Source organism: Moschus berezovskii, chromosome 21, assembly GCF_049115385.1.
Source record: "Moschus berezovskii isolate FMDL1 chromosome 21, NW_MosBer_1.0, whole genome shotgun sequence".
Taxonomy (NCBI): domain Eukaryota; kingdom Metazoa; phylum Chordata; class Mammalia; order Artiodactyla; family Moschidae; genus Moschus; species Moschus berezovskii.
In genome coordinates this window covers 23,385,600-23,399,517 of record NC_142480.1, presented here as the reverse complement: position 1 = coordinate 23,399,517, position 13,918 = coordinate 23,385,600, and the positions used below count along the sequence as shown (strand labels likewise).

Below are 13,918 nucleotides of genomic sequence, written 5' to 3'. Positions count from 1 at the left end.
ACAGGAAACCTGAGATGGCCACTCTGAACAGCCTGGCCTGTAGGAAGTTTAAAGGATGAAATCTACTCCGTGTCTTACCTATGTTCCATGTTTTTAAGAAATTTCATCGCTGAGAACTTTGTAGAGAATGAAGTTCTTCCTCCTAGCTCTGCTGAATATAATTTCCTTGAGATAGTGAGTCTAACAATATGGTAAAAAAGAAAAAATCCAGTGGTCTCTAAAAAAGCTACTTTCTCTTGTTCAGGGTCTCCTTGTCCAGTCCCATGTAATGATCTTTACCCCAAATCAACGTAGCTAAGCACTCCCATGTACCTCCAGAGAATGCAGACCAGCTTTGAGAGGGGGAATTTTATCTTATAATACAAACATATTTAATATAATTTTGAACAGACAATACATTCACATTGTACAAAAGTTAAGATGACATAAAAAGTTAAGATGACATTGAGAAGCTGTGCTTCACCCTTTTCCCACCCACCCTACTAATTCCTGATGCCCCCTAGAGGTAATCATGTGTATTAGTTTCTTTGGGGGTCTTCAAATATTTTTATGCATATTCAAGCAGACATTATTAATTCTCCTATATTTTCCTATATTTCCTATCTCATTTTCCTATATTTCATATGCAAAAGGCAACACATGCTATACATATTCTGCAGCTTGCTTCTTTCATAGAGAAATACACCCTGGAGATCACTCCTATCAATAGATAGTGAGCATTTATTAAAACCCCGTAAAGCGTCCTTGTCAACAGACACTCAAAATGTTCCTTAACTCTCAGCATCACAAACAATGCTTCGGCAAACAACTGGTCTATCTGTCCTTTCACACACACACAGATATATCTGCAGGACACATTGCCAGAAGTGGGACTTCATAGAACTTTTATTAAATACCTCCGTCTTACTTATCAAAGAGTAGTCTGTACTTCAGTTTGTGCTCTCTTCACTATTTTATGAGCTTTTGGAAGGCATGAGCTGTGTCTCATTTGTCTTTGTATCCACAGCCCCTACATAGCACCTAGCATGTTAATGCAGAATACAAACGAAACTTCCTCATGTAACTATATCCTTAAGAACATTAAAGTAACCCTCAACTTAAAAGGCTGAAATCTAGGGTGTAAATTAAGGGGCACTTCCAAGTTTCTATTTAAGGATAAAAATGGGACTTAAAGATTGCCAGGCCAGATTAAAACACTGAATAAGGAGTAGAAGTTTCAAGGATGAGGAAGTGTCTTCAAATCCAGTGGCTGGGACATGTCACATAAGTGTTCTGGACTATTTGAACACAGAGAAGCGGAATACTAAATGGAGAGGATTCCTGGAGGACCCCCGCCTGCTGAAGACCAGCCACGAGTAACTGAGACCAGCCCTAACCTAAAAGCCCGGCCCAAGATGCAAAAAAAAAAAAAAGAAAATGTTAAGTACACAGCTGGCTAAGAACCTGAGCAGATAAAGCAACTATACTCCAACAAAAATTAATTTAAAAAGAATCTGAACAAAAAGAGGAGTTGTGTTATGGTGTGTGTGTGGGTTTGATATGATTCTCCATCTCCATTCTCATGACAGCCTGTGTGAATGACTCCTGATTCTACTCAGCTCAGACCTGGTCCTAATGATGGCAGCTGTACCCCCCCAGCTCATTCCCTCACCATCCAGGGCTGACCCTGCCCAGCCATTGCTGCTGCCCCAGCACACAGCCCACAGGAATGTTCTTTCTCCACTAGGCCTTCACGTACCATCGCAGCTGCCACTGAACTATGTAGAAAAGCCACACTTGAAGAGACAGGATGGCGGGCGAATGTGCCACACGCAGAACTCCCCTCAGCCCTTGTCAAAATACCTGCCTCTCAACAGTGAGTGAAAAGTAAATTGAAAGACCCTCTTTGGTTCTATCAATAATGTGACAATATCATTCAAAAATTATAAATGTGTTTTTATCTAGCACTTTCACTTCAATTAATTCTACCAAAATTTACAAAAATTCACAAAATACACGTATGTTTGATAAACTATTATTTGAAAAAGCAGTCTAAAAGAAAACATTCTTGGGGGAGCCTGGTGGGCTTCCGTCTATGGGGTCACACAGAGTCGGATACGACTGAGGTGACTTAGCAGCAGCAGCAGCAGCAGGGGGAAAGAAAGGAACATTTTAAAACTTTATATCCTGTTTGTCCTGTTTTTATAAGTAAAAAGTTCTCTCACAACCAATCTGTTATTTCTTAGGTTGCTATGGTATATAGATTTTATGGGGTTTAGCGATCATTTTTGAAATTTTGGTCATAGTGAATAATGACCACTTTAAAATCCTCCAAAAGAGTTCTGTGTGGCTGAGGGAAAAGCTATGGTTGATCTCAGTTGAGGCTCACAGACACAACCACAACTTTATGGATGTACACTCAAAATCCAAATCACACAGAGAGGTTAGTGAAATTTCCTGTGGTTTCAAAAATCCAGGTGTTGAGCTTTCAGATTGTTGATGAGATTAGCAGTAATTTTAATATAACTCGACCACCCCCAAACTTAGAACTGACACTTACCTCCACTCATCTTTCAAGGGATGCATTTTAGCTTTTACATTGTGTTTGCAACGAGATTTCCCAGGAAGTTAACTTTAAAAATTATGGGGAAAAAAATGATCACATTTTACAAAATCATGGAGAAGTGAAGAAGAAAAGATGCTCCCATATTATGCAGGTGTCCTGTTGCTAAAGAAGAGACTGCTCAAGGTTCTGAGATTTGGTTTTTCAAATCCTGATCAGTGGAGCCATTCAATCAGTTTCTGTGTCTGATCCTGAAGAAAGAAAACCTGAGATGAAACAAGAAAAAGAGAAAATGTCAAAGCAAGAAAAAAACTGACAGTACAACTGGCAATAGATCCAAATATAGGTTCCCTTGGGGCAAGGCTTTAATCAAGAAGCTTGAAAGTAGCAACATTTCATTTGGAATATCAATTTCCAGGTAACCTACCTTTTCCAAGATTTTCTGTTGCTAAGATAATGACATCTTTGGTTACTAATCTAACCAAGTTTTCCAGTGTCAAAAGTTTTATCAATTAGTCTTTCTCTCTGCAATACAGAAAAAGGAAGTTGTAGGGTATTCAACATTAATTTAAATGCTTTATATGAGTCTTCTTTTCTCTGGAATGCAAATGTACCTGCTTTTCTTGGTACTAACATGGTAGGTCTACAGCAGAAGCTAAATAAGACAGACAAACCAAGCAAACAGACAATTCATCTTGCTGTGATTATAACCACGTCTAGTTTATGGAAGTAATGCCAGCCTGAAATTAATAAACAATCTTAACAGATCTTTAGAACCAAAGCGTACTTTTGAGGTTAGCCCCAAAACTAGCCCCAAATCTTCCCCTGTAGCTCAATCAGTAAAGGATCTGCCTGCAATGCAGGAAACCCGGCTTTGATTTCTGGGTCGGGAAAATCCCCTGGAGAAGGAAATGGCAACCCACTCTAGTATTCTTGCCTGGAGAATCCCATGAACAGAGAAGCCTGGCAAGTTACAGTCCATGGGATCACAAGGGTTGGACACAACTTGCAACTAAACCACCACCACCAAAACTTTTAAGAACTTTCATTTTACAACTGAATGCTAAAGCACACATACACACACACACACAAAAAAAAAAAAAAAACACGAGAGAAGTTGAAAGACCAGCAACTCAGGAAGAAATAATAGAAATTAAGAGAAATAAATAAAAGAGTAAGTATATCAATAATCTTACCTTTGTTTGCCTAATTCACTAATTACCAAGCAATTTTGTATGTGTCCTAAGTCACTCAGTCATGTCTGACTCTGCAACCCCATAGACTATAACCCGCCAGGTTCCTCTGTCCATGGGAGTTTCCAGGCAAGAATGCTAGAGTGGGTTGCCATTTCCTACTCCAAGGGGCCTTCCTGACCCAACCAAGCAAATAATCTTCAATTATAAAAATGAGTGTAACTATTTGAGAAATGTTTACTTCCATAAAGTAGGTTCTAAGCACGTTTGGTAATTTAATTTTAAATGTATGTCATTGTATTTGGGGGTTTTAAGGAACTGGCCTCCAATATTTAGATCAAGGAATCTAGAAATAAATTATCTTGATAACTAATATTAAGTTGTCCAAAGGCACATTGCTCAAATTGTGAGAAAGATATGGTTGAAAGTATATTTTTGAACTCAATTATCCAGATAACTTGCATGTAAATATCCAACCAAAATCCACAGAGTTGGGATATCTGTATATTCCATATACACCAGTGTTGATATACAATGTTTTTTCCTTTGAACCACTAATCAAGTTTATTATGTGCAACTTCTACAATACAAGTCTATTTGTCCCAATGTCTTAGCATCATAGAACCCTCTCATCAGAATATTGGTTAGATTCCCTAGTGTGAATCACTTATCCAGTTGCTTGCCTGATTATTCATGTGTTTTTGAGATTTGTGAAATGCGGCAGATAAACAGGTTTATGCTGTGTGCAGCTTGGAGGGCAGCCAATGTCTGTCTGACTATCCAGTGTATTGACTCTCCTGCCTCAAATCTCTCTCATACAGAGAAGCTGTATTTTAAGTCTAAAATCAGTGTAGAATGCAATCCAGGAATGTCACTGCAGAAAACAGCAGGTGCTCATCCACTCATTGTGGTGATTCTTGCAGAGAAGAAAGTGAATCAATGATTCACCCAATGGACAAAGGAACGTCACAGTGAATATTTGGAATAGAAGTCAAATGCGGGAAAAGAACATTCTCATCTAAAAATGTGCTCTTATTTTAGAAAGGAAAACCTCCCACAAGAAAATCAGGAATTCTGATGAAGTGCTCTGATTGTACCTGCAGTAAGCAATAGCTCCCTTCTCCCTGCTTCTCCTGTTTTATTGCTTTTGTGTTGCACTTCTAAAATAAATATCAATAAATCATTGCAGTTAGATACTCTAATATAGACAGAAATGTACTTGACTCCCTACAGTCATTACAATTGGAGGGGACTCTGATTAGGATGCTTTACTTAATTAAGTGATATCGTCTAAAGAGAGTTCTTCCCTCCATTTTCTGTTTAACAGTCTTATAAAACACCAACAGAGGAAATTCATTCTGTTGTTTGCTTTCCTTATTGTAAATGGTTTCTTCTCATTCATAGTTTACAGAAGATGTTGTGTTAATGAAATGCCTAATAAGCCAAAGGCTGTGGTTCAGCTCCACACAGAGCCTTGTTCAAAGCAGCCCAAGCCACACTAGACTTGAGAACATTTTCTCTCTCAGTGCTAGAAATGTATTCTAAAATTTATTTTTACAGCGTCTGTAACCTAAAATTAAGGTGATTCAAGAGAACATATTTTTCCTGAGAAATCACACTTCATCTGATCTACAGGGTTCAGCAAAGACCTTCAAAATCTGTTTCTTTGGAAAAATAGAAAAGAGATGGGCAAAGAATAAGCAGTCCTTATGTATAAGATGCTATTTGTGAGGCACTTTAATTTTACTGAAAGATGTCATTAAATTTGGATTGCCAATACAAATATGATTATATATGTTTTCTAAATAAAATGTTATTATGTTGCAACTGAACTCATCCATTTATTGTTTGTTTACCTAGTGCTCAAACACATGTTTTATTCATAGACGTCTGGGAGAAAAAAATTTTGCTTAATAATCACACCAAGCATATTTAACAAAAGCGATTCTCCTTTTATTAGTGAACAACTTTAAGCAGAATGATTTCATTTATTTTTTTCCATTTGGTTGATTCAGACTTGCGGAATCCTCAGTATACAGCTTTTGTTTCTCCGCCTGCTGGCTTTTATGCCTTTAATGTATGCATGCCTATCCACTGATGGGAAAATATCATTTCCTCCAAGTCTTCCTTTTTCGTTCTTGACTATACTCTCAGTTGATTTCTGGTTTTGGTTAGATTTCACTAGCTACTTCTGTCAAATCATATACAAGACAGTCAAACTGAATCCCAGTAAAAAGTCCACTATCCTGTTGGAGATTTTAAACTCTCTTTCACTTAAGTGAATGCGAATTCTAAATATATTTACTTATCCCTTTAAAAAGAAATATCTGTATCCTAAAACAAATTTAAAATGTTAGAAAGTAGTCAAGAAAGTGAAGATTTATTAATATCTATGAAATTGTTTTCATTAACAAATAAAACATATTAACAAATGTTTTTTACATTTAGCAACTTTCTATTAAAAAGCAACATAAATGTAAACACTCTCTTAAATAAAAAAGCTTACAACATACTTTCTTTGCCATAACACAACATGTAGCTAGAATCATTTAATGATCTTAAATTTTTAAATTCATTTGAGTCTCAAAATATAAATATGAATAATAATGAATCACATGCAAGGGGCTTTTAATTAATTTCTAATCTATTAAAGAAACTTTAAACCATTGACAAGAACCTGAGTTGTTTTAATTCCTGGCTTGTATATAGTTTGGTCATTTCTCAGGCAAAATAATAATAACAGTAATAATAATCCACAATTGATAAATGAGTTAATTAATGTTATATGACTCTAAGGTTTTGGTTTTAAACTGCATAACACTAGCCCTGCATAAAACCACCCACCTGAAAACATTCTCAAGTTATATAGATTTTCTTAACTCCCAACTTTAATCAGCTTTACCATAGAAAACTAAAGAAAAACAATAAAACAATGTGTCCCTGGACATGTTACCCAAAGTGAATTCTAGAAGTTGCTTGTAACTGCTTTTATTTTTTTTAAGGATGCTCTTTATTAAAGATTAACCTTCCATTAGTTCTAAAGTTCATTAGATATTATTTTCTAATTTTGTAATGTAGATAATTTTTATAACCAAAAGTTTAGTTAGCCTACTTTCTATTAAACAAACTTCTTTATAGATTTTCTTAAAGCTCGTCATTTAAAAAGGTGCCTTTGTCCTGAAACCAAACATATGACATTCCTGTCCCCTAGGAAAATGTTTAAAGAATTGAGTAACAGTAAGTAAATTCTGTTAGAAATTTTATTCCATCTTTCCTGCATTTGTTTACTTTTAAAAAAATAATTTTTAAAAATAAAGAAGGTGGCTCTTTTCTTAAGACTTCAAGATGAATGAGAATCACGTCTAATGAAGTACCACTGAAGAGTAGCTGCTGAGTCTGGCAAAAGAATGTGAGTCCCATTTTACGTGAACCAATTATTTTTATCAAATGACGTTTCTATCTAAATTGTTTGCTTTAAGAAATAACAATGTTAGAGATAAGCAGAGTTATTTTAATATGTGTTTTACAGCATTATTTTTCTAAATCCTATAAATCAAATTAACTGCAATGGAGCCCAGTTCAGGCTGTTATTTATTGAAACTGCTTTTCATGGAGCAGTGAACATTTGCAGCGAATGCTTCAAAGCTGACAAGCAAATAGATCCAATTTTTAAAATGTAAACACAAATATTACTATGCATTTAATAGGCTCTATAGTCAGAAAAAAAAATTACATCCTAACATAGTCTTTCCCTGTACTTGTAAGATGATCATTCTAAAGTATTTCTCATCAAAGCTATCTGTCTCTGTAAAGCAGTAGAAAGAGTAAATTTGCTGGAGAGAATTCAGCTAAGAGACACCCTTGGTCGAGCAAATCTGTACCAAGAAGAGTACAAAGAAAAACATTTAGTTTTAAAGAGAAGATAATTCTTTGAAACTACTTTTTTTTTTCTTTCTACAGAAATAGATAATGAATGCTCAAGAAAGAAAATATTCAGCAAAAAGCTTTTTGGGGGGAACAGAGAGAAAAAATAATCTTGTGTGATGTGATAGGAGGAAGTATAGAGATTGAAACAAAACAAACAAAAACCAAAAACAGTACAACTCGGACTGTATTCTTCTAAAGCATGTCTCCTTTCTGCAAGAGATGACTGCAGCCTGAGGAGTAAATTATTGCTGTCAGCGAGTTGCACTTTATAAACATAGGAGACGGGATGATCCTCTCCTTTGGAAGACAATTCTCTTATTAATAGCACCAGTTTCAGAGCTATTTTTGCCTCTAAAAGAGGCACCTGCTAGACATTTACAAATTACCTTTTATAAGGGAGAAAAACTTATAAACTGTTCTCAAGACGTATATATTTCTGACTCCAGTTAAACATTTTTAGCAAGCCATCTTGCCAATGTTTTGAACCACCTCAGTGGCCCCGAGGGAGCTCTACCTTTAATGTAAAAAGACAACAAAGAGCCGGACACACACCCAAAAAATAAAATTATAAAATAAAATCAAACATAGGATGCACAGGGAAAAGAAAAGGGAAACACATGTTGTTTATAATGAACACACCATGAACTTCATGAAAATATGGCAAAAGTAATATTCGTGCCCTAGCAGAACAATTCATGATGTATAATAAAGAAACGTAAAACTTCTGAGTAGAACCAAGCATTGAATAAGCTGTAGGAATATAACAGTGTTAAGTACTGCATATTCTTTTAAGACATAGTGTGATATAAATGTTAATGCAGTTAACTTAGTTCAACATTCTGTTAATATAAAAATAGCCATAATGTAGTACTTCATTATTGTAATTAATCATTCATAAAATAATGACTCAACAGTCCAGGACAATCCCTGTCATGTTTCACAAGTACAGTAATCATACATAAATCATATAAAAACTCAAATTCATGTTTTACATTTATTTTCAAAATCAATATTTATTCTCATGTTCAACTGCATGTAAAATCAAACTCCCCCCAGCTTAAAACAAAAAAAAGTAACTAAGATTATCCTCCTAACACACTTACAGGTCAACATTTGGGAATTTTCAAATCTTATTTTCATAGCAATAAAAAATAATCATTGAAAAGAGCAACTGAAATACATCATATATTTTAATGACTCAAATATTTATTTCTAGTCCTTTTTGCATCAAGGCTGTGGGAAATTTGTATTATGAAGATCAGATGGTGCAGTGATGTGAGAAATGTTGCAAAGCATTCTGTTGATTGGTTCTAATTAACTGCAGCACTCTTGTGCTCTCAGTTTTAGCCGGCACACACTACACAATGCCTTTTATTTTGCTTTGAATGGATTTTTACTTAAAAACAGCTGATCTCAATATCCAAAGCATTTTGGCTTTTTTTTTAAATCTCTTAAAATTTTCTTGCAATATTTTCTTTTCAATTTTAAAAGATAAATTTGAAAATATTTCTAAAGCAGAAAGTATAATCAGTTAAATTAACACCACTCGTGTGGTCTTTCACGTGTATTTTGCATGTTCTATAGTACGTGATTACATTCTCAAACCACATTTCAGTTCCTCTTTAAAAGTTACACATCTGAGTGATGGTTTAAGCAGGAAATTCTGAAAAGCAATTGAGAGCATGCTGCTAATTTTTAATTTTTTTTTATTTTTGTAATCAGTCTACTAAATAGAACAGAACTAAAACATGGGAGCATGAGCAAGACATGGGAAGGATTCCAGAACTAAAAGTATTAAACAGAATTCTTTACACTCACCTTTCTTTGATGATTTAAACTCAAGCAGCCCTGACAGAGAGTGTCATGAATTTTCATCAACTTTACACATGTCATACATTTAAAAACATTTTGATTTGTCCTGGGCCCCCTGCATGTCTCTGGAGCACAGTAACAGTGCTGAGCTGTTTGGTAGGTACAAACTCTATGAACTCCCAGAGCCCTGGAAGATATATTACTAATGTAAACAGGCCCTTAAGTGGGGGAAGAAAAAGATCATTAAATAACTGGAAGCTTCCAAGGAAATGCAGAATTTAAAATAAGGGAAGTATTACTAGAAGTGGTGCATTTTCTATAATTTTTAAGGGCCACAGGTTTATCCATACGTTAGTTTTCTGAGAATATACAGTTATCTGACCTGAGAATCATTTTGAAAAGGAAAATCCACAACCTAAAAATCAAGCTAAATTATTTTAACCTAGTAGACATTGAAAGTGATTAGTAATCTTTTTGTTCACATGAGGATAAGATGTGACTCATTTGAGCAGAAAGTCTACAGTTTCAAAATGGCTAGCAATATCCCGCTATTTCCAGGAGGAAAGCTGTGTTAAATGCAATAAAATAAAAACAGAATTTGCCCTAAATAACACATCCGGGATTATCTCCCAAATATTTCTGTTCCTTTTAAAATTGTGAAAAATCATTCAGATGAAGTAAGAAATAAACAGCAGGAGAGGTTAATAAGTGTGAACAAAGTCACAAGTCATAGAACAATATAAACATAGTAGCATTACAAATAACTTACACTGTGCCCTCACTTTATGACTGAGAAAACTGAGACTCAAAGAGAGGAAAGTGACTCCCCCAAGGTCTTACAGAGACTAGAAAACACAGCTGGAGGGAGACACAATTGCCAACACAATGTCTATAATACCATAGAGCCTTTCAGCACAGTAATAGGAATGGCAGCTCAGGTGGATGGCAGTCAGACAACTAAGTAAAACAATGAGCAATGCATCCTTGACCCTAAAAGGAATATGCAGCGCATACAAAATTAACCAACCATCTTTACCCAGTGTCAACAGTTATTTTTCTTTAAAATGTGCCTCTTTGGAGGCTATCTTTATGTCTTTATTCTTTCCAGGGTTTGAGGATTTCTATCTATTTAATGAAAGGTAGTTCTCGTTAGCACTCTTACACCAAGCAGGCAGGTAAAAACAATTATCATATGGTCTCATTGTCACTAATTTGTTCCCACTTCCAATCCATTGTCCAGTCTACTGCCAAGATGGTCTTTCTAAAATGCAAAACTCATTATGTCTGAATTTTTTCTATGGCTTTCCGTGTGCTACAAGATAAATCTACATTATTTAGTCCAGCATTCAAGGGTCTTCAAAATGTTTAGCCGGAACCATCCCTTCAGTTTTACTCCTGACACTCCTTACATTTTCTGCTTCAGGAATACAAACTAGGTATGACTCCTTAAACACAACATGCTCTTCATTGCCCCCAAGCCTTTGCACATGCTGTATCCTCCACTTGGGAAGCCTGATAAACTCTGCTCTTTCTTCAAGAGTGAGTGCAAGTCTTACTTTTTCTCCTTCTGCTGAACATAGATGCCTCTTCCCATGGGATTCCACTGCTTTTTTGCACAGACCTCACATTACTCCACTCATCTCATTGAACTCTGTCTAAATACATGACTGTTACCCCAAACACATTGTTTTTGAAGTCAGAGACATAGCTTTTTCTTCATGCCTAGTACTTTGCCTGGTGTAAGCCCTCAGTGAATATTCACTGACTGAATGAAAAAAATCAATAAATAAACCACCATATTTTTTTCTTGTCACAAATCACCTAATTCTTCTATATAAGGTCTAAGCTGGATGTACACTGACAACAGGATATTTGTATCAACCTTTTGCAGCAGGAAAGTATCAGCGGAGAAGGCAATGGCAACCCACTCCAGTACTCTTGCCTGGAGAGTCCCAAGGACGGGAGCCTGGTGGGCTTCCTTCTATGGGGTCACACAGAGTCGGACACGACTGACGTGACTTAGCATAGCATAGCATATTTGGTTTCTATCCACTGTTTGTTTTAAGCACAATTTTATAATCACCCTCTCACCATAGAAAGCTACTTTTGGCATGAAGGTGGTGACAAAATAGCAACTCCTATCTAACTGTGAATCAAGAAGCGAATTCTTGGGTAAACAGTGGGTCACATTTGAGATATGGCATAGAAGAGTTGGCAAATGACAGTTCCTTGTATGGCTCCTTTTCTTATTAGAAACACAAGTTGAAGGATTATCTGTTACCTCCTAAAACTGAAAATGCTCATTTGGATAAAAAAAATGGAAGTGATATCAGTATCTTCATGCCAAGTGAGTGCTGTAAAAGAGGATTTTTAGTCTGAAACAAATGGAATTTAAATCTGAGAGTCCGCTTATTCAGGGTTCTATTACTGTTTAACTCCTTCCAGCCTTCCTCATCTTGCTGAGAAAATGCTGTCCAGATACTAATGTCCTCTTCGAGCCTGCTCAGCTGAAGTGGGGGACGTCCTTGGTACATAAGCACATATTTTGCACTTGAAATAATACCCTCACACTCATTGATAAAAGGCTTCATATTCAAAATAGAGAAGAATTTGCCAGTATGGTCTTCCCTTAACACGTATAACATCTTGAGCAGACTCCAAAGCAATGAAGAGCAATTCCAGTAGAAGCTGTTTGGGCCAATAAAAGGCATAGGGCATTCCAACTCTGAACCTACTTCCAATGTTCTGATTATTGCCCCCACTGACTTCATTCCAGGGTTCCATTTTGCCCCACAGCTACAGTCTCTACTCAAACGTGAGGGGTACTCACTAAGGACTCGAAGTTGGGAACACAGTTAACGTAGCCATTTGCCTGCATAACAGATTCCTCCTGGTCTTTGACCATCTTCCTTAGAGCAGCCCTCTGTGGCATTAATGTTGACAACCAAAGTGAGTTCTTGAATTGTTTTCTGGTAGGTGAGACCACACTGGCCAGTTCCCACCCCCACCGTTTAACGAATGACAGGATTTGTGACCTTCTGGTCTCCTCACCACTTCAAAAGATGACTACTCTTTAGAATTTTAAAAGTCTTGAATGGCGGGTGTGCATAGAAAGTTTAAGGCTGGAATGTAAAAAAGAGATTAACTCTGTGAATTTTCCAAGTCATTAATTTTTAGGGTTCATCTTGTGTTACATCTAAGCTTTGGGGGGGGGTTGTTTGTTTTAAACATTACAGCATTACCTAGAACAGTTTTCTTGTGAATAGGCAGAGAAATGTGAGTCAGAGATTTCTCTCTTGCTAACTGGCATAGAATGGGGACACTTTTCTGTCATTCTGAGTCAAACCCACATAGAATTTTAACAATTTTCTGTTCACGTTTATAAAAAGGAAAGAAAAATGTTAATAACACTGCTTTATTTTTACATTCACATATATCAGGAAAAAATTACAACCAGGGATATATTTTCATAAATTTATTCATTTAGCAAACTTACTGAATAACTATTATGTGCCAGTCACTACACAGGTGTTGACTAACAACAGATATACAAAACGACAAAAAAGAATATGGTTGTTTTGACTTTCCTGGTGACTCAGCTGGTAAAAAGTCTGCCTGCAATGTGGGAGACCAAGGTTCGATCTCTGGGTCGGGAAGATAGAGAAGGAAATGGCAACCCTCCCTACAGTATTCTTGCCTGGAGAATCCAATGGATGGAGAAACTTGTTAGGTTACCATCCATGAGGTCACAAAGAGTTGGACACAACTGAATGACTTTACTTTTGCTTTCGCTTTACAGCTCTAAATTCAAGAACGTGAATTGTGACTGTTATCACATCACATAAGCTTAAAATTTCCTTTTGTCTACTTTCTATCTGTTCTCTTGGAAGAAAAACTTCTCTGGCAAGAAATGTTGTCAATATGGAAAATAATCATTGGCATAAATTCCAACTTTTAACTTAAAAAGCAAGAAAAAATATATCTATGTCTCCAACTTGGATGGGACCAGTTGAAAGTTCCTCACAAACCCATAAAAGGACATAGGCTTTGGTTTCTTTGAGGGTTTCTGAAATGAATCCATTACATTAAAATGGCTCTTAGTAGCAAGAGCAAGTAATGATTTGCATTATAAGCTAATAAAATGGGGGATTAGGCATATCTGTACAATAAGATCTTTTTTATTCACTTTTATAGAGATTCTCTCCCTATCTCTGCTTAAATGAACTTGGAAGATTATTCACCATTCAGTATTGTTTAAATTATAAGGCACCAAGCTGTCATCTGGTTTTTAAATATTTTTCCCCTTTGGTAATGTAGATGAGTAATGTCTGTCTCCATTCTTTAAGAATACACTAATATAATGACAGTCTAATTTTGAAAAAAAAATTACTTTTTCTTAATATCTCACAGCTAAAGATTTCCTGACATATTAGAAACAGAATAT

The 13,918-nt window shown here is 35.9% G+C and overlaps 1 long non-coding RNA gene across 5 annotated transcripts in view; it reads right to left on the bottom strand.

Moving 5' to 3' along the window:
- The window catches only part of LOC148774512 (uncharacterized), a 46,629-nt gene that overhangs the window by 20,596 nt on the left and 12,115 nt on the right, over positions 1 to 13,918 (bottom strand). For 4 of the 5 annotated variants that reach the window (XR_016035616.1, XR_016035617.1, XR_016035613.1 and 1 more), the window contains exons 2-3: positions 2,970 to 3,067; positions 2,540 to 2,808 (exon numbers count right to left, since the gene is read on the bottom strand). This is a non-coding gene — a long non-coding RNA (uncharacterized LOC148774512). The remainder of the gene's footprint in view (positions 1 to 2,539; positions 2,809 to 2,969; positions 3,068 to 13,918) is intronic. The other variant, XR_016035614.1, reaches the window with a different exon arrangement.